The 22,907-nt window shown below is 40.4% G+C and overlaps 1 pseudogene; it reads left to right on the forward strand.

Annotated features, from left to right (window-relative positions):
- Positions 1-22,751, forward strand: part of LOC141436635 (solute carrier family 22 member 3-like) — a 36,003-nt pseudogene extending 13,252 nt beyond the window's left edge.
- The last annotated feature ends 156 nt before the right edge of the window (positions 22,752-22,907 follow it).

The raw sequence follows: 22,907 nt of genomic DNA on the forward strand, positions 1-22,907 counted from the left end.
ACCTAAATTGCTCTCATTATTTGTTTGACGTAAATTCGCCGACTGCTCCTGGTTTAACTTTTCACAGTTCAAAGCTACTCGTTTGCACGCATAAAATAAATCGTCAAAACTCTCTAGTACGCTTGTCGAGGGCTTAGAATCTGGTGACTGTTGCAATTCAAGTACAACAATATTCATAACAATATTTTCGAAGTCGCTACGAGCGTCGTCGAGTTCTGAATACTGTACCAAAAATCTCTGCACCGAATCTAAGCTATCCATTCTAAGTGTTTTGGATAAATCATAAGCCTTTTGAACCTTACTGAACAGATATTCTTTTTTCAAATTTAAAATTTTTAATTGTGATTCACAATCTTCACCCTCTATTATTGGCGCCATTTTTAAATTCTGTCACGGACAAATGAATAACAATGGACTTGCCAACTTGAAACAAAAAAATGAACTCGCCCGTGTGCAATTACACACGTGAAAAAAATGATTTAAGATGTTTATTTTACAGAAATATGACGTGAATACGATTCACGGTATAATGGGTAACAGAATAGTGTAACTTTTTAATAGAAAATTCGGATCGGAGGCCAAAAAATGTGGCGTCACGGAACCACGTAAAGAAAAGTTTTCGAAGCAAATGGACTGTATGAGGAGAAACTGGTTGTTTAGAATGACCTAAAAAACTGGACACAGAAAGATGGGCTTTCGGTTAATACTGCCTTTATCATTCCAGATTAATTACAAAAGACTCACCATGCCTTTCCTCTACGATAGCGAACCCGTCGAAAGTTTTCAGCAGTCCAGGCTTAGGTCAAATCTAAATGTCTTAAAAAAGTCACACGTACGCACGGATTACACAAAATAATATTCTTTAACACAGCACAACTAAAATGTTCTCTTGATGTAGTAGGTTTTAATTAATTAATAAAATATTGAAATAAAATGTGCCTTCTTCTGGCGAGTTCAAATTGACACTAGTTGCGCGCGCAGACCATAGCCAATACCTTCGTAGGCTGCGTTTCGTTTCAGTCAGACTTAGCGCAGCGCTTTTGCAAATTAAAACTAGAATAAAAAAGGCGATATATCGAACACAAGTTTAAGTGTATTTTATACCTTAGGCTGCTATTTACTCTTGAACTACTAATAATACTCAAGAAAACTTAACCGTTATAGTTTTCCTCGTAAGTTTGATATACTTAATACCATCCTGTTTTTTTTTTAATTTTTCCACCCACCGGTTTAGATTTTAAAGGGGGGGGGACGCTCAATTTTAATGAAAATTTGCAATTTAAAGTTGAATATTTTGCAAACAAATCACTGAATCGAAAAATCGTTATAATTAGGAACTCTCTAATGGTTTTGAAAGACCTATCCAACGATACCCCACACTATAAGGTTGGATGAGAAAAAAAAATCACCCCCACTTTAATTCTGTGGGAGGTAGACTAAAGTTTTTTTTTTAAATTTTAATTATACCATTTTGTTGCCATAGTTTACATACATATTCGTGCAAAATTACAGCTTTCTAGCATTGATAGTCCCTGAGCAAAGCCGCGGACGGACAGACAGATACACAGACATGGCGAAACTATAAGGGTTCCATTTTTGCCATTTTGACTACGGAACCCTAAAAAGGATCTCTCGGAGATCCGTGATTTCTCAGAACGATTAATATGTTTATATAATGTTTATTATTTGTGTGTTCAGCACAGTGATCGTGATTAGTTGTCATGATGCGTCGTTTACGGGTATCTGTTTTTCTGTTGATTGGTTCTTATAGCTTGGCAGTTAATATCACTCAGGAGGCTAAATGGCGCAGTAATTGCAGGCATTACGCAGCCGTGGCTGTCGTCGTCTTGCAGACGGGTGCTTAATAACGTTTATCAACTGCGTTAACATTGATGCTTTCTGTGGGTCCTTATCTCATTTATTAAATAATTGATTAAAACCAAGGGTTTAGATTAGGACTAAAGATTTAGAAGGAAACGTTGATGAACTAAAATAATTTATTTGCTCACCCGCGACCTTAAAGGTTGATGCTCAAATTCGTCTCTGCAAGTAAAGCCTCACTTGTGAATTGAGGTCTTTATAGATAGATAGATAGATAAAAACGTTTATTTGGTACTGCAAACACACACAATCAAGATAAGATACAGGTATAAAAAACATCAGTCCAGAATTCAAAAGTAAACATTTTATTTTGAGAAGTCCTTGCTAGTTGACACTAAAACCGTGACCAAGTTTCTCTTTTTACCTATTTGTGACTCTTACTAGAAGTTTTTCAAGATGCAAGCCACTTCCAACCGAGGCAACTGGAGGTCAATGTGGGAGGCCTATGTCCAACAGTGGACGTCCTACGGCTGAGATGATGATGATGATGACTAAAAGTTTTTATCTATCAATCTACGTTATTGTTGTTATTAGACCGACATTAAATCTGAAGTGAAAAAATGGCGTCGTTATGTAATAATTCTTATGAATATTAATAACAAGCCTTATTTTATTCACACTTTTTATTAACACAATCGATCGTAAAGTCGAGAGGTAAAAAATATTGAAATTACAAATCTCTTCATAAGGTCAATAAGGACAACGTTCGACCGCGGAGCGCTATTTAAAGATGTCACAATGATATGGATGTTGGCTATCGAAGTTTTAGAAAGCTGTGTCAGAGCAACTCAATATGTTACTTAACCATTATATTTACGCCATAAGAGTCCCAAGAAATGATACCACAATCTGCTGAAGAACTGGGCTTTAATTAATTAATGCTATGCTACTTATAATATAGATGCAGTAGAGATTCGGTGCAATGAGGATAAATAATGAGGACTTTCATAGCTTATGATTGCCATTATGGAAAAATCTTAACAGCGCGATGTAGGATAATACCGTATTTGATAGTGACATCTTACGGGTGGAAATTATAATTTGAAACAAAATGTGAGATAAAGTAATAGTACATTGTGTCTTAAGGGCGGTAAATAAGGAATTACGAACGAGAGTCTATTAGAAGCCCGAAGTCGAAGACTGAGGGCTTTAATGAGTCGATGTTCGTAATTCTAGTACCGCCCGTGCGACATACAATGTTTTTCATCACATTTGCGAGTAAAATTGTATATTTGTAAAAGAAAAACTAATATTTTATCAAAAATTGCCGATACCGCTGATTGCGCTCTTGGCAGCGCCAGCTCCCCGCCGCCCTCCCCCTCCCCCCGCAACAAGTGCATGGCGTGCTTGTGCAGCGCGCGCACGGAGCAGCAGCACGCCATGCAGTAACAAACTCATTTACCGACCTTGGGCTTCATGACACGAAAATTAGTACGGGCAATGACTCATTTACCGACCACGGGTTTCATGACAAGCACATTAAGGTCGAGGGTTTTATTTGCGGGGTTGCAACCAAGGTAGCCTGCATGTTACGACACTGTTTACGAGCAAGTGTGATGAAATAGTACATTGTGTCTTAAGGGCGGTAAATTAAAAAAAATTCTAGTGCCGCCCGTGCGACATACAATGTTTTTCATCACATTTGCGAGTAAAATTGTATATTTGTAAAAGAAAAACTAATATTTTTTCAAAAAATGCCGATACCGCGAACTACGCGCTCTTGGCAGCGCCAGCCTCCGCGTCGCCCTACCCCAGCCTGACCATGCGCGCGCCGCGCTCCTGCACGCCATGCAGTATCACACTCATTTACCGACCTTGGGCTTCATGACAACAAAATTAGTACGGGCAATGACTCATTTACCGACCACGGGCTTCATGACAAGCACATTAAGGTCGAGGGTTTTATTTGCGGGGTTGCTACCAAGGTAGCCTGCATGTTACGACACTGTTTACGAGCAAGTGTGATGAAAAAAATATTGTTTATACCTGCATAATGAGGGCCACTCAACTCAGTACCGTATTGGGGCATTTAACCTATTTAACGACTTGGTACTACCTAGAGCTCTTGACTATCGTTATTCCCTCGCACATACCTACATATCTCATGCTTGCGTCAGCAGAACGTCTTCACGGAAGTTAACGGTTAGCTGCAGTAATAGCCCATGCAATTACTCGCAGACGATACTTAGGCAGTTGCCGCACGTCGGGCACGTGTGGGCTGATTAGCGGGGGGCACTCGGCGCGCGGACACTTTGCTCGCGTGGAAAGGAGACTTCATCTCCTGTAATGTAAGCTACTCGCGAAATAAATTGATTATTCCGGTAGGGGAAGTCATTGTATCATGAATACTATCGACATTTATGTAAAGACTGCATGTTTCTTCTTATCAAAACGGCGCACAAAATTAGTTCACAGTCACAGCGCGGTTTTGTTAACGGGTGTACTGCTTTTCGGCGAAATATGTTTCGCAAAATTTCACTTAGCAACCAACCTTTCGCCAAAGTTTCATTTGGCAAACTAATATTTGGCATAACTTTACTTCGCATTTTTTATTTCGCAACATGTTTAAATTGCAAATTTTACTTCATCACACATTTATGTGGCAAATAATTATGTAGCAAATGATTGGCTTAGGCAAATAACACATTGTCAAATAACATTTTGGCAATTTTTTACATTGCAAAGTTGTACTTTAATTTGATTTGTGCGAGCGAGCGAAGCGAGCGAGCAAGACGGTTCGAGCAGAAGCGACTTGGATAGTTTAGGTTCAGAAGGCTAAGGCGGGAGCTACGCTCGATGTTAGGTTTTTTTTATAGCAGCCAGGATAAATGACACTAGAAAAGTAGGTTGGATGCCATTCAATAAGTTGCTAAATTAAGGTATGCCAATCAATACATTTGACGAAATCATAAATGACATCTTAAAAAAATTCCAGGTAATAATTTGCATAATAATAATTATCGAATCATTAGTTGGAAATGATATTAGTGCGAAACGTTGAGTTGGGAAATAACATTTCGCCTAAACAAAACTATGGATAAATAGTTTGGGAGTTAATAATTTGCTAAATAATTTTCGCCGATACATTAGTACCTTGTTAACGTTTTCACTGTAACTAGTTTGTTTGTTGACGTCCGTGAGAGGGACAAGACAGGGGTTGTGTCAAAGTAATGTTTTTCTACTCGCGTAGTACAATGTGCTACTAACGATATCGCTATCGGTAGTCTAATGAGGTGTATTTTCAAAACGTTTCAAAATGTTTTTTATTCGCACAGCAAATGGCAGGAAATAAAAAAAAACTTCACCCGTTCTATTTTATTTACCGACTTAATTATTGTTAAATCCACTTTATAGATTCATTAAAATATGTTTACATAAACAATTATTCAATAATGAATACTTGCATAACGGATAATAAATGAATTTTACAGTTATTGTTAAATTTTATTATTTGAACATTATTTAATTTGGCTGTATTCGAAAAAGTTCCCGGGTCCATTCTAAGGTTGTAATTAGTGAAAAAAAAATCGCTTAAACACATTTTTTTGTGTTCTTGAAAATTGAAAGAAATAGAATAGTTAATCACTATTTAAACGACTTTTTATCTGTGAGAGTGTGTGATGTTGGTGAATTAAGTGATGCAGAAATGATGACGCCGCCAGAAATAAAACAGGCGGCAATGGACACTTCCAACAGTAATTTGCTAGCTACCTTTAAAATCGAAAAATTCATTTATTGTCTGTTATGTAAGTATTCATTATTTATTTATTGTTTATGTTTGAGCTCGTAGGAAACGTAATGTATGCAACTATTCATAATCAGCCATTGAGACACTCATGCGTATCTGTTATGACATTCGACTTCGCCTCATTCATAAACCCGCACTCCTGTCTCAATGGCCCTTATTATGATACAGTTGCATAAAATACTATTTGTTCTAAACAGTTATTCTAGTGCTGTAAAGTACAGTCAAGTTCATAAGCTTGTGAGCAAAATTTTGTTCAAAAATATCTGAATACGACTCTATTGTTAACGGCGTAGAAGCGTGTTCAGATATTTTTGATCAAATTTTTGCTCACAAGCTTATGAACTCGAATGTATATGTCAATGATGAATACGAATGTTTGTTGGCGAATCATTGATGTTTTTTTTATTCGACTGGATGGCAAACGAGCAAGTGGGTCACATGATGGTAAGAGAACACCACCGCCCATAGACACCTGCAATGCCAGGGGGATTGCAGATGCGTTGCCAACCTAGAGGCCTGAGATGGGATACCTCAAGTGCCAGTAATTTCACCGGCTGTCTTACTCTCCACGCCGAAACACAACAGTGCAAGCACTGCTGCTTCACGGCAGGATTAGCGAGCAAGATGGTGGTAGCAATCTGGGCGGACCTTGCACAAGGTCCTACCACCTGCTGCTGTTGCTAGATTCATGTCGGCTAGCCTTTTCGCTCGCTCGCGCGCTCATCATTAGATCTCGTATTTGAATTGAACTTTCATCATTGAACAATCATCACAAATCAATAATTAGCTAAATGGATGGAGCCGTTCTGATGTGATGATTTCTTATTTCCGGTAAGTAAATGACTTTTTATTTTTATAGATTCAGTCGTATGCATAAAGCCCACAAAGATATCTAATATACCCTTGGCTCGGTGTCTTCGACAACTAAAATTAGTTTTGTTTGCCGGTGCAGGCAACGAACCGGATCTTAGCCATCTTTTAAAAATTATAGGTATTTCGCATCGTACGCTTAAGAGAGTTTTCATATTATCCGATCCGATATCGGTATCAGACGACGATACGATATCGGGGCAAATAAAATGTATGAAATATGTACCTGTCTTTTACATTGCCCGGCGCGATATCGGATATCGGAGCCGACACCGATATGTTCACGGCACCATCGGACGCCCGTGGGCTGTCGGACGATAAAGTTTGTATGTGTGCTATGCGTGTATCTAAATTGTCTCTGTGTGCGCAGAGTCCGATGCGTGGCGGCCATTTTGAGCCAGCCGTATCAAAACGATGTTGTCTTAAATATGTGAAAGCAGCACATGGTGTCGGCTATCGGATGTCGTCTATCGTCGTCCGATACCGATATCGGATCGGATAATGTGAAAACGCTCTAATAGCTGTCCTCCTCATTAGCTGAGGCACAGTCGACGCTGTCATCGAGTTTGCTCAGTTTTTATGAATCTTCTTTATCATTTTTTGCGTTTACCAACCGCCTTGGCGTCAATAGCTTTTTGTCTTCGGATAAATATTTGAGTTGTATTTGTCACGCGGGGAATTACTCATTACCGGGCATAACACTGTACTTAAAATGATTATCATCAAATTGGTTAATGTCGGTAGAGTTCAATTTGAGTCTGCAAATCGAAATATTTGAGATGGAGAAGCGTGAAACAGTTCTTGGGCATAGCTTTTTTCACAAATTGATAATTGACAATAGTTTTCCCGCGTCCCAGACCTCAAACTCTATCAAGTGCGTTGCGCATGGCAAAACTAGCGTTTTACGAGTATAGGTTGAGTCATTCACGATGACGAGTGCCGTGGTTCTTATTACAATGTCATTAATGTCTCATTTTGACAAAATCAGGAGTCTTCGTGGATGGCACTAGGTATATCATTACCAGAGGGCAGAATTTTCATGGCAAAAATCAAACGTCAATAGAGTTGGAATGTTAAATGTTATCGACTTTTCCAGCTATCGATATGTTTAATCTCCTTCTTCTTTTTCTTTTTCTTCTTTTTTCTTGGTGTTGTTCTTTCTTTTTTTGACTTTTTCTATAATCTACTTCTATTTACTTAAATATAAAAGTCAGTAAGTAATTTATTACCGATCTGTGCCCATTAAAGTAGGATCATAGCAAATATTGGTGGTAGCAATAGCAATGCCAAGCAAAATCTTGTTCTAGCAACACTAAAACTCAGTGCAGTAAGTTATAGCAATGTAAGTCAAAATTGAATTGCGACAAATCTAAAGCTAGTTTATTCACATTTCGAGTAGCACGAACACGTGATAATGCTTACCAAGAAAAGGAAAAAAAAACTGAAGAGGAACTTGAACCATTCTTCATCAATGTCCGTGATGAAGAAGTGATCAAATTATTTTTAGTCTTTGAATCTTTTCAGTCAGATTTCGATTACCTATGTATGGCTCACATCACTTCATTCTGAATTCATCATCATCATCAGCCGGAAGACGTCCACTGCTGAACAAAGGTCTCCCCCTTGCAACGCCACAATGAACGACAACTCGCCACTTGCATTCACCGGTTTCCCGCAACTCTCACGATGTCGTCAGTCCACGCTAGTGGGAGGCCTGCCAACGCTTCGTCTTCCGGTTCGTGGTCGCCACTCGAGAACTTTTCTCCCCCAACATTCTGAATTAACTAGGATCAATGTTTTTATATAGGAATACAATCCGTGTTGTCTTTCTTAATAAAATAAATATATTAATTTTATTTTGTATTACAAATGTATGAATGTTTGCGCGCTGGTGTGTACCCCTGTTACGCATTTGTGACTAATATTTCTTTTAAATTTGCACTATTTTACTTTAAATTAGCCACCATTGCATGTTGCTAGGATTCGCTTGTCTTGCTCTACAAAGCTTACGTATTGGTGACCAATGTTCATCATTCGCCATGTAACTATGTTATGCAATATGTAGTTTAACGGGTTTGTCCTGTCACCTAAATTTAATTATGTAACTTCTATCTGTTGTATCTACTCGTATATTCCACCATAGCAACGATAATACGAATTCTAAAAGTTCATTAACAGTTTATCTAATACCTTTAAATGAGCAATTCTTGTATATAATATAATATTTATTTCGGAGATCTCGAAAACGGCTACAACGATTTCGATGAAATTTGGTATGAAGGGGTTTTTCGGGGATAAAAAATCGATCTAACTCGGTCTTATCACTGGGAAAACGATTGTAACCGTGTTTTAGACCGAGCAAAGCTCGGTCACCCAAGCACTGTAAATTATGAAAAAAAAACTTGTTAGAGGTAGGCCCAAGCATGGCCTAAGTAAAATATTGATACTTAGAGTAACATCACACTAAAGAGAATGGTCAATATATAATTTCGTATCAGGAGCTCATAGCATTGGTAGTGAGGCGAACAAATCAACACACGTAAAACGGACCAAATTGGCGGCGGAGCAGTGGGGGGACGCGGGTGGGGGGTAGGAGCGCGTGCGCGGCCGTCACGCCATTGGCTTGTTAGTTGCAGCGCCGCTTTTAGCATTTCCAGCGCCCTGGGCGAGTCCACGGCGCCCCCAACTTTTGGGAATTTTCTAGAAGGTATAGGCTTCAAGCGCCCCTTTAAGTCCGGCGCCCTGGGCGGTCGCCCCACCGCGCCCAACCCTAACGCCGCTACTGGTTAGTTGACGTTGACAGATGCGCAAACATATCCCAGCTAGACTCTTAAGTATATGATGATTAAATATGTAAAAAAAGCGGCCAAGAGCGTGTCGTTCACTCCCAGGATAGGGTTCCGTAGCCATTACGAAAAAATCAAATAATATTTTTCTAAGGATTTCGTATTGTGTCTGAATCTTTCAAGTTTAGGTATATTTTATACCTTAGTCTGCTATTTACACTTAAACTACTAATGATTCTCAAGCGATCTTAGCCGTAGTTATCTTTCTTGTAAATTTGATATATTTACTACCATTCTGATTTTCTTCAATTTTTTTCCACCCAACAGTTTAGATTTTAGAGGGGGGGGGACGCTCGATTTCAATGAAAATTTGCACTTTAAAATTGAATATTTCGCAAACAGACCACTGAATATAAAAATTGTCTTAACAACCCCCCCCAGCCCCAAGGTTTTAAAAGGCCTATCCAACGATACTCCACAATATAGGGTTAGACGAGAAAAAAAAATCACCCCCCACTTTACACTTTATGGGAGGTACCCTAAAAATATTTTTTACTCTTTTTTTATTGTACCACTTTGTCAGCGGAACTGATATGTATATTCATGTCAAATTACAGCTTTCTAGTACTAACGGTCTCTAAGCTTACCCGCGCACAGACAGACGGACAGACATGGCGATGGCAAAACTATAAGGGTTCCTAGTTGACTACGGAACCCTAAAAAGATGTTGATTCAAATTCTAAACACGAAAATGTCCTGTCATTGAGGGCACTTCCCTATTCCGCTCCTTCGTTCGCGGCGCGTGCGCAAAGAAAACTCCATTTTCCTCAATTCACTGTGAATTATTAAAGACTTGTGGCCACTTTAATAAGCGAGCCAGTTCAATGATTGAACTAAAAGGTCAGTCACAAATAGCGTTTTACAAACGAAAACATTCTTAAATGTTCACGTACGGTCAAGGAAACTGAATCACGTTACCAGGGTGGAGCCTTTGTGCTACTAATGTCATGTTGACATCCCATACCTACATCTGCCAAAGAAATCATCGCGAAATTTGTTATGAAAAGGTTCCACCCTGGTACTTGATTTAGTTTCCTTGACGGTTTCCCCTCCTTGATTTTTATTTTCTATTGAGATGAGAAACCACAGAATATTTAGACATATACACAGAATCTAATGATAGTGGTGGTTCGTGTGGTTTATTTGATATTTACCTTGAACCATCCCGAGGACAATCGCAACGTGTTTCAATGGTGTGTGTGAAGTTCCCAATCCGTACTGGGCCCGCGTAGGACCTACGGCTCAAGTACTCTCATTCTGAGAGGGCTGGGTCCTACACTAGTATATAGGTCAAGTTGATAATACGGTAGATTGCGTATATTATCATCACTTCTTACAGAATTTAATGAAGTATGTATGAGTGGTTTGATAAGGTACTTAAACACGTCGACCATGACTTCCCATGTTTAGAGCGCGAGTTTCATTGAGGTGGAGCGAACATTCTGGTAAAATAGTACAAGCGATTGTGATTCTGAGTACGTTATGTAGTTATGATTGGTTTCCAAAAAACGTATTTTTGTATTTTTTGTCATAATTTGATTGCTTAGTAGCGACAACTCTTGTCTGGGTGGGCGGTTAGTTCCGAAAGAGTGTGACGTCTGTCGACGAAACATAGATGTCGCTAGTGCTGCTGCTTAAGTAGCATAGTAGAGATAAGCAACCTGAGATATGAATAGGAAAAATTCGTGTCTTGATTCCTGTCCAGCAGTGGTGTAGGGGTTATAGCACGCAGCACGGATTGCTGAGGACCTGGGTTCGATTCCCGTGCTGGTTTTTTTTTCTGGTTTTTCTGTGCATCCATGTCTCAGTTTGTATTTTCGATACGTTATGTAGATTAATAGAGTTCTAGACTACTAAGTAGTAGACTTGTTTCATGGTACTATTGGTTAGGACAGAACCAGAGTACTAATACGTTAATATCTGGCAAAATATTGGTCCTGTAAGTATAAGTATGGTCTCAATCGATTCAGCGCAAAAAAATAAATAGAAAATGACACCTCACTCGCCTAGTTTGTAAAATTTACATTTCGTAAACGTTGGCCCCTGCCCATACCCCTTGGGAGGGGGTAGGACGTCTAAATTTTGGTAGGACTTGGCAGATCTTTATTTCTAGTGCCAAGATAAAGTTATAAACAAAAGTTTCATTGTTTTTTTTTATACGACTGGAAGGCAAACGAGCAAGTGGGTCTCCTGATGGTAAGATGTCACCACCGCCCATAAACATCTGCAACACCAGGGGTATTGCAAACGCATTGCCAACCTAGAGGCCTAAGATGGGATACCTCACGCGCCAGTAATTTCACCGGCTGTCTTACTCTCCACGCCGAAACACAACAATGCAAGCACTGCTGCTTCACGGCAGGATTAGCGATTGTACATGTTTTGCCGCCAAACTGTCTTATTAAGTTCTATTTTACCTGTGCTATTTAATTTAGTTTAATTTAATTCAATTTATGTAAAATAATGAGTGATATAATGAAATGTAATATGGAATTAATTCCTAAATAAATAAATATATTATTATTATTAATACACCCCGCATTTGGCCGCATACGCACAGCTTATTCTCAATGGCATTTAGTATAAATACTCGTAGTACCTGCAATTTAAATATTACAGTTTTTTAGGGTTCCGTACCCAAAGGGTAAAAAGACTTCGCTGTCCGTCCGTTCGTCCGTCTGTCACCAGGCTGTATCTTATGAACCGCGATAGTCAAACTGTTGAAATTTTCACATATTATGTATAACTGTGGCCGCTATAACAAATACTAAAAACAGAATAAAATAAATATTCAAGGGGGGCTCCCATACAACAAACGTGACGTTTTTTGCTAATGTTTAATGAAATGAAATGAAATGAAATGAAATGATTTATTTTGCTGGAACATCACAGGTGTTACTTGTACATGTTAGGTGGGTGCAGTTACATGAATGCATGCTCCGCCATAATATGGCACGCAAAAGTCTTAATCTAAATAATATTATCTATATCTAATGTCAATTAAGTCACACAAATTTCATTAAAATAATTACAAATTATATCAATTAAACAATGTAGTTTTAGTTATTTATTAATTATACAAAATGTTAAGTAGTATATAATTATCATACTTCAGTAATTAACTAAACAAATTAAATTAAATTAAGTAATGTCAAGAGAAATAAAATTATTACGCAATTACAAATTAAATACAATTCTAATCTATTCGTACAATTTATCAAAATATTCTTTAAGACTGTAAAATGGTCGTATAAGTAAAAAAGATTTTAATTTCTTAGAAAATTCATTATACATTGTTACATTGCTTTATGTCTTCATTCAAAAAATTATAGATTTTTATTCCATTATATTCAATGCTTCTTTTAAACTGTACATAATTCCTAGAATTAGGCAGCGTGGCAAATGAGTGTTGTATCTAGATGGTACGGTAATTTCGTGCGCGTGCCGACTCTCTCTTGGCCGGTTTTTTACTGTTGTAATGTACGTGATGCGATGATAATAACCTGCCTGTTTAGAACAAGGACAATTCATAAAAGTAACTTCGCGCTACTCTGTCAAGTTAACAACGCCGTAAATCAAATTCGCACGGCCTGTTGTTACCGGAACCCTTAGAGCAACACGGGCTTCCCACGGAAGCACTTGTGTGCACATTCCCCCCCGCAACAAACGCCAGAACAATTTTAATAGCAATCTATCGCTAAGGCTCCCAACCGGTGGGAAGCCCGTGTTGCTCAAAGCCCGAACCACGTAACTAATGTTTGGGAAACACGCTCGGCGGGCGGAAGCGACTCATTATTTAAAATGGCCACGTCAAATGTTATGGCAACGAGGCCGAGTGTCCGCCGAGATTACAATTGTGCACGAATTTCCTCCCGCGATATTATTCCAGCATCGATTACAAGCATTGTTAGCCGGAGGGAAACGGAATAACAGGAGCCGTCGATGCGTTGTTCATTATGCACGTGTTTATGTTTGTGTTTGATGGCGACTGCACTTTATTCACTTCATGGAAACATTATTTTCATAAATATTCGCTCAATTTTAAAAGCTATCTTTGTTGGTTCATAATTACTCCTTTCTTTCACTCAAAGGTATGTAGATTGGTAGAGATCCCTTAAAGGGATATGTTCATCGATGTACATATATTTATATCATTGCGGCCTATACATAATACAACAAGGACAAGAAATGACAAGGAATGCTAGAAATAATCATAAGAATACTTATTTGTATTTCCATTTTACCAATGCAACTTAATTGTTCATCCATATTTTCCTCTAAGAGGTAGTTTAGAAAAGTAATGGTTTGAGTCCATGCATCCATCCAGGGGCGTATACAGGCTTTATACGTCCCATAGCTGAGCACAGGCCTTCTCTCAGAATGAGATAGCTTTGGCCGTAGTTCCCACGCGGGCTCAGTGCTTTGGGAACTTAATACACAGCGAAGGTTTGAGTAAATCATTCAAATACCAACACACACAAAATACCCACAGAACAAAATACCGGCGTGATATAGTAGTTTTGCTTCTGTGTTTCGTACGGTGAGTGGGAGATCCGGAGGCCTTACTCCCCTCCCCCCTTCCCCCTCTCCCCTTCCCCTTTGGCCCCCCTTTAGGCCGGCAACGCACCCGCAGTCCTAATAATGCTGTAGGTTTCTATTTATTTCATTTATTAATTCAAAATTAAGACATACAGATGGCCCAAGAGTTAGTAAACATGAAAAATACTTAAGAAACTATGTTAGTGTACAGTAAACATTAAAAAGATACTTATGACCAACAGGAGACTCATCTTCTGCTGGTCAACACCTGGGCAAAGTGGCGCATGCAAGGCGAGTCATATCTCGTCGCCACAGTTTGCAGAATGGGGATGGGACTAGCCCACAGCCTACCGAGCATCGAGGCAGTCTCCTTGCGCATGATGGCATAGAAATCGTCTATGAGCGGCGGTGATCACTTACCATCAGGTGACCCGCAGGCTCGTTTGCCAGCTATTTGATAAAAAAAATGTTTTCTTCCAGATGCGTGGTCCCAGAATGCGAGTCCGCCAACAGCACGGAGTGGAGCCCGGCGTGGCTGGCGGCGGCGCAGGCGGCTGGCACCCGCGAGCGCCGCTGCGCGCGCCGCGCCCCGCTCGACCCGCGGAGCCCTGCGGCCCCGCCTCCGGCTTCGGCGACGACCTGCTGCCCTGCGACCAGTGGCTTTACGCCTCCGCTAACACCATCGTCACTGAGGTAACCTTGTACACTTGAACTAGTTTGCTAAAGTCTAACAGCCTTATTCATAAAAAAACCTTAATTGAGGTTTGATCGGTCTGTTACTTAGCAGACTGATTAAGCTTAATAGACGGTTGTCAAGAAGTATGATTCATAAACACTTGCTAGCAGTCTGCTAGTTGTTGAGCTGCTGATAGACGGATTAGACGCGTTATGTTGGCCACCTTGACAAATCAAAGACAAAAAATGGCCTAATCGATAATTAAAAAAAAAATTGACAGCAGTGACAGCAAATTAGCAGGAAAAAAAAATAAAAAGCGAGATGTTTGTTTTCCCGCCATTTCCGATCCGCATGTTTATGTTGTGCAAAAAGCCATAATTATGTTAATAATCCTATTTTTTTCATATTTATTGTTAATTTATTGTTGCTAATTTAGAGGATTTTTAAATACAAATTCCTGAAAATAAATTTTCCAGTTTTTTTTTTTAATCTTTGCGTAGCCCTGCCTTCACTATAAATATCTTCGGTATGGTTTTTTGCTCTTGTCAAAGTCAGCTGTTCAAACTTGTGGCGGCCATTTTGTGACTTAGCAGGGAGATAAAGGAGGGTCTACAGTCCTCTAACTTTAGCAGAGCCTTGATCGACTGATTAGCGCTAACAGACGTTTATGAATCATGTTTTTCAGCATCGGGCCTTCAAGGAGCCTTCAAGGAGGCTCTAACTTTTTATGAATAAGGCTGTAAGGCTGCGTTTGCAGGTGGTAGGACCTTGTGCAAGGTCCGCCTGGATTGCTACCACAATCTTGCTCGCTAATCCTGCCGTGAAGCAGCAGTGCTTGCACTGTTGTGCTACGGCGTGGCGAGTAAGACGCCGGTGAAATTACTGGCACTTGAGGTATCCCATCTTAGGGTTCTAGGTTGGCAACGCATCTGCAATACCCCTGGTGTTGCAGATGTTTATGGGCGGTGGTGATCTCTTACCATCAGGAGACCCACTTGCTCGTTTGCGTGCTTGCACTCCGTCCGCGTTAATTTCGGTTTTCACTATCCCGCGGGAACAATGCAATTTTCCGGGATAAAAACTATCCTATGTCCTTTCCCGGGACTCAAACTCTGTGTGTACCGAATTTCATCTAAATGGGTTCAGCGGTTTAGACGTGATCACACGTGACGAAGCAACAAACAAACAAAAAACAGACTTACAAACTTTCGCATTTATTATATTATAGTATAGTATAGTATATAGTAGGAAGTAGGATGCTGCATCATGACATTAGTGACAGCTGTTCAAGATTGAACCTTTTTTATTTAGTTTTATACTTTTTATGTTTTTTATTGTTTACGGATTAATTCGTAATTTAAATTATTAAAAAGACACCATTAAATGTCATTCAAGAGAACGGGTGTCTTATTTTCCTCTCAAGGATATTTATTTATTTAAACCCAATTATTATTACATTAATTACTTTACAATTTTAAACAACAGCTAATAGGTAGAAGATCATTTTGTTATTACAACGCAGTCATCAGCAAACATTAGAGTCCATTTGTGACTTGATATTGCTATTACTATCTGTCGCCACGCGGTTATATTTAGACATATAGACATTTTAACTTAAGATGTTCAATATACATATTGCGTAATATTTAACGTGTCTTTCGGTAGAAAAGGGACAAGTATAATGGCCAAGTGTTATCACCTACTAGGGTATGAGAAATGGGTGCGCGTGCGACGCGACATGTAGCGCGACGGCCGGCACAGAGCGCCGTTATGTCGTCGAACAATAAACGAACGTTGATTAAATACTTCGATAAGACGACGGTCCGCGGCGACAACACTAGAATACGGTAGTCGATACCTTGATAGCCAGATTAATTTCCAATTAGTCGTAGAATCAAGTATTTAACAGTTATTTATTTAACTAACAAAATATTAGTCGATAATTCCATTAAAAGTTCGGTGTGTTACACAATATTATCATGTTTGCGTAGTAAGTAAGGGAAGTCGAGAGATTTTTATGTTTGAGTAACGCTAGAATTAGATGATTGTGTTAGGTAACTTGTAAATAAATCTTTTATCGGAGACAAGTCCTTGATTAGAACATTCATGATTACGCACATTTTTGACGATGATAATTAAGAGGTACATAAATAAAAATAAACAAAAATTTTAAAGTATACTTCACATCACACCTATGACTGAAGTGTTAAAGTTGTTAGTTAAGTAAGTACTCTTTCTTGTGAATGACTTAAACTAAGTTAGTTAAAAAGCATGTCATTCAGACGTTATTGAGCTGGACTTTCCTTTCGTTTATGTACAAAAATCTGCTTGAGAGCTACGATTACGATACGATTTTTGCGTCGAGGTAAAAAAAAAAGTTTTCGACAATTTTATGTTTTGAATTCAAAATATTTCACGTTATTGATAGTGATAGAAATACAATAGAAATATCTCATCATGATCGGATACAGTCACGCACGGGTGCGCGCTCGTGGGCGCGCGACCCTGCGCGGCGCGCGCGTCGCCCATTTGCCGGCGCTGGCCGACCTTCACCTCCAAACGCATCCACCAGATAGCGCCACTGATGCAGCACGGTTTCAATAAAAACGTAACAATAGCGTAGGCGCAGCTGTGTGTTTTTTTTGTAATCTCGATTGGATCGATGGCCGATTATGGATTACGAAGAAGAGGAATGGATGGCTAGAAATCTTTATGCTGAAATAATTTTAAAGGATGGCACGTAGCAGGCGTCTTATACCTTATAAATGAGTAAGGTTACTGACTGACTGACGGACTAAGCACAGGCACTCACAGGTTAAACCACTAGAGCTTGGCAAATGTCTATCAAATTCTTTCAAATCCATTGGTGGTCACAAAGGCGCACTTAGGCTACCACGACTTCTTATTAAGTCAAAGTAAAAATATCTTTATTCAATTTAGGCTACAACAAGCACTTATGAATGTCAAAAAAAATCTACCACCGGTTCGGAAAAGCCTCTGTTGAGAAGAATCCGGCAAGAAACTCAACGAGGTATTTTTTTTAAAACAGATTTACAACATTATTAAATGATATCTATACATCACAAGTATTTAACACAACTTTATTTTTAACACAGTAGGTTCGCTATTTGAAGGGATCACTAATGCGGATCGGAATTATTTCCGAATATCCCTGTCCATGATACATTAAGTTGATAGTGCGATCAATGAGAGATCTACTGTAATAATGACTGTATTAAACTTATTTACCCGCTTCTCTGTTTGCAGTTCAACCTGGCGTGCCAGGAGTGGAAGCGCACCCTGGTGGGCACCGTGCACAACATCGGCATGCTGGTCTCGCTGCCCATCCTTGGATACATTTCCGACCGGTAATATTCGTACCCTGCGACTGTCTATTGGAACACTAGCGAAATCAGTTGATAACGTCAGCTCATTCAAAACCGAACCAAAGCGCCGGCGTAAGAATATTGTCCTTCCCTTCTCTTCCCGTGGGCGCCGTAGAAACTGGCTGAGGGATAATACCCAAAGATGGGCAGCAGCGTCTTCTTGGCTACTTTTATATCCTATACTGTGCTTGCCAACCCGCTTGCAAAGCGTGGCGAGTATTCGCAACCCCCCTCATGAACTTAAATGATGGAAGTAGTCCATGGAGCCTATCTCCAACAGTGGACGTCCTACGGCTGAGCTTATCGCGATACGTGCGACAGATGATGATGAAGAGGTAAAGACAGGAGATGTTCAAGAGGTTTATTAAAAGTAGGATAGGAGGCACCTGTAACAATGCATACAAAAACAAACTTATAAAAAGTAATAAATTTGGGACGTTGTAAATAAGCTAAAACGGTTACAAATGTTCTAGGACTTACAATTTGTGCCTTCAAGTCAGACGGTTAAGTAAAACAGTATACAAATGTGTGATGAAAATAGTTATAAAACACTATAATTGACTGCACTGTGAAACTGTTAGATATATGATATTGATGTCAAAATAATAGAAATATTTAGCACGTCCTTATACGTAGTACGGGTATCTGAGAATCAATTTTGACATAATAACAAAGTGCTGAAAGTAGGTACAGTGGATATTCAAAAATTGAAATTTTGTACTGAATTTTTAAACGAACTGAAAATGAAATGAAGAAGAGGTTAAAAATCAACAAGGCTTGATTAGCCTTGTTACAAGCTGATGATGACGACCTTCAAAATTGTGTTGCAGATGGGGCCGCAAGTGCGCCCTCATCCTGAGCTGCGTGCTGGTGGGCGCCATCGGCACGCTGAAGGCATTCTCCACCTCCTACGAGATGTACGTCACCGTAGAGTTCCTGGAGACCGTGGCCGGCGCCAGCGCCTTCCCAGCCGCCTTCATCATGAGTAAGAAGCTGTTTCTTTCATACGGAAGAATATTTTTGTTTAATATTTCGTACGTGACTGAAGCCCGTAGCAACTTGAAGCTTGGACAAACTAAAAACACTACGTTAAACCGTACCAGCATGATAAAATTGCAGAGTCGATGGTGTCGAATGATAAATTCAGAGGGGTGACTATGTCATGTTGGAAGATCCCCGAAGAAAAAAGTGGTTTAAAAATGATACACTGGCAACCCTGGCCAAGTAAATACGTTGTCTGAGAACTGTTTACATTTTAATTCGTTATAAACTCAATGCGCTTACTTTCGAAGCAAAAATTGTGAAGTCATTAGCAGCTAAACTACTTACAACAGGATAACACCGTAAAATACCACCATCTTGGGCGAATACACAGCCAAAGGATCAACGGTGAGAATATATTTTAGCCTTTGCACTTTTAAACCATCACATAACGAAGAAAAACAATAATTTCATAAGATAAGTATCCAATCATTGAATTGAACAGCTGACTGGACTACCTACTACATCACAGCATCAAACACTGACATGACATCTGTCAGTCACACCCGCTCTGTGAGTGTTGTCATCTAGCGTATGCGTTTTGATACTGCTCGGTGCCGTTACTATTTTCTGATAAACAAAAATTCGCGTAGTATCGGATAGTGAGATATTTGCGAGGTTTTCAATGTAATACTTTTTAATTGCAGCTATCGAACTCCTCGGTCAAGACAAACGCGTTTTGACAACGGCGTTCCTCGGCATCACACTGGTGATTGGCGGTCTTAGCTTCGCGATGCTCGCTAAGACCTTCCAGTACTGGCGCACCTTTATTCTCGTGGTCTACCCGCCGTCGCTCCTCTTCCTCCTCTACATCTACTTCCTGCCCGAGAGCATCAGGTGGTTGCTGTCAAAGGGACGCACAGAAGACGCCGTCGAGATCATAAATAAAGCGGCGAAGATGAACAACATAACGCTTTCGGACGAGATGTTGCGGCAACTGCAGGAGGCGAAAGTGCCAGTGGATGAGAAAAAGGAGGTAGAAAAAGAAGCTGGTCTGTGGATGCAGGTGTTGCGCTCACCGATAATGATGAGGCGGCTGGCGATCTGTTCGTGGTGGTGGATCACGTGCACGTTCGTGTTCTACGGGCTGGCGATCAACTCGGTGTCGCTGGCGGGCGACAAGTACACCAACTACATGCTGGTGGTCAGCGTCGAGGTGATCGCGGTGGTCACCAACGCGCTGGTGCTGGACCGCGTCGGCCGCAAGCGCACGCTGCTCGTCGCTTACGTTGTCTGCGGGATCTCCTGCGTCGTCATCACCTTTGTTCCTCCCAGTAAGTCTATTAAGATGTGACACTTTCTTTTTAAATATTTTATCTACACCCATATAGTAAATCCTCAATTATGCGTTCAAAAACCATAGGTAATGACCAGCATTACGACATTGGATTCTATTATGAACACGGCTGTATCGTAATGGTCATTACGATACAGAAATCTGTTCCACGTGCAGCAGCACGTCGTCGCGAGCGCAGCTCGTGGGGCAGACATACCTACCTAGTTCTTGTTAATGCAGGTCATTCTCAATGGTTCTTGAACACATGATAGAGGATTTAATATATGGATATAGATAAAATATTGTATGCAACTGTACGTAATTAGGCCTTAAAACACTCATGTGACCCTATTATGAAACTCGGCTACGCCTCGTTTCATAAACCCACACTCGTGTTTTAAGGACCCCTATTACGATACAGTTGCATAAAATACTATTATGATTTTAACTTATGCCCACGGCTTTGCCACGTGGCAGAATAAGCTAGTTTAGCCTAGTTTCTTTTACCTATTAGATTAAAAAAACTTAGTGCATCTCAAGGTTTTCGCCAAATTTCAAGTCTCCAAGTTAGATACGGAAAGAAGATCAAATGAATTGAAAATGAAGAAGAATATGGGATACGGAAACCAGTTCTTTTCATGCGTTGCACACACAGAACTAGTAATCGAAAAGGGAATGCCACTAGTTTTTTAGATTCCTTGCTTGCATCATTTTTTTTTTTTTTTTTTTTTTTATACGACTGGAAGGCAAACGAGCAAGTGGGTCTCCTAATGGTAAGAGATCACCACCGCCCATAAACATCTGCAACACCAGGGGTATTGCCGACGCGTTGCCAACCTAGAGGCCTAAGATGGGATACCTCACGTGCCAGTAATTTCACCGGCTGTCTTACTCTCCACGCCGAAACACAACAATGCAAGCACTGCTGCTTCACGGCAGGATTAGCGAGCAAGATGGTGGTAGCAATCCGGGCGGACCTTGCACAAGGTCCTACCACCTGCAAAAATCATGATGAACTTATGAGGAAAATGAACATAGGCCTATGACCTACAGTGGACTCCTATGGCTGATAAGACACGATAAACGTTGTATAACACTCCTCCTCCTTTCCAGCGATGCCATGGTTAGCCACGCTGCTTTACCTGGTGGGCAAGATCGCCATAACGCAAGCGTTCAGCGGCGTGTACATGTACACTTCGGAGCTGTTCCCGACGCACGCGCGGCACAGCCTGCTCGGCTTCTGCTCCATGGTGGGCCGGCTCGGCTCCATCGTGGCGCCGCAGATGCCGCTGCTCGTGAGTATTGCATAAACAAACTAAACATATCGTGTCTGCTGACGTAAACCATTCATTAGGGCTTGAATTCCTGCAAAGTTATAGGGTCCTAAACTGTCGTTGCTGAGTATTCACAAATGACCTTGCTCATTATCGATGAAGAGGTTTTATTATGGAGGTTCTCATAGATTACGCAACTAAGCAAATGCATTTTTTATAACGAAACCGAAGAATTAAACCATCTAGACCCACCTGCAGATGCCTAGGGCTCGTCACGGTTAGAGCGAATAAGCTGTAACTGAATCAGTGAGTTACACCTTCGGTATCATCTTACTTCCTAAGTAGATAGATAGAGGTCAATTGCTTGTCAACTAACAGCAGAAAAAATGTTCATATTTAGAAACACGCTTTAATGGTAAACCTGCCTGACTGCTCCATCAACAGACCCTGAATACCATTCTTGGTCAAAGTAGGCACGTCCAAAGATGATTCTAAAAGCGCAAAACCGGCTAAGTTTCGTTGTTCTGTCTTAAAGTTCCAGTATTTACATCCAGTTCCATCATCAGATCAGCTCGAGCACGATGGAACTGGAGGTAAACACTGGAACTTTAAGAGAAACAACGTAATACCACAATGAGAGACGGGCAACGTCAAGTTCAAAGCTAAGCGTAAACAGTATGACAGTAACACAACAGTCGTACTTCCAGGCGATCTACGTGGAGTGGCTGCCGTCGGTGCTGTTCGGGTGCGCGGCGCTGGTGGCGGCGGCGCTGATGCTGACGACGCCGGAGACGCTGCACACGCGGCTGCCCGACACCATCCGCGAGGCCGAGCTGCTGGCCAGCCGGCCCAAGGATGAGCTCGAGATGAAGCCGGCTTGCTGACCAACTAATCTAATAGCGCAATCTAACGAATACCTGAAGCCTCCATGTCTAATGCGCGAGCGCTCGCTCACTGACATGATACTAGGGCTTCGATAAGCTGTGGAGGTCCATATCATGACCTAAAACAATTATTTTGCTATCTGTTGCCTATTTTGTTATCAGTGGACATATTATATAACATTACGACGAACTTTTACTGTACAGTTCAGCTCATAAATGTCTACACAGCCATGACAGCCAACGCGTCTAACATATCCTCGTGAACTCGTTTACTTTATAAAAAAACAAACAAATTAACACTGACAATAACGGCCGAATTTACTTTATAAAGCATAAATTGATCATTGAATAAAGAATTTTAAGGATGTTGAAATAATATACACAAAGCTACCCACGTTCAGCTTTTAAGCACTACATTTGTTAAAAAAGTTACGACTCTGAAGGATAATGTATACAACTACCTTAACTAGTGGCATATAGGTGGAT

The sequence above is a fragment of the Choristoneura fumiferana genome, chromosome 16 (assembly GCF_025370935.1).
Source record: "Choristoneura fumiferana chromosome 16, NRCan_CFum_1, whole genome shotgun sequence".
Lineage (NCBI taxonomy): Eukaryota > Metazoa > Arthropoda > Insecta > Lepidoptera > Tortricidae > Choristoneura > Choristoneura fumiferana.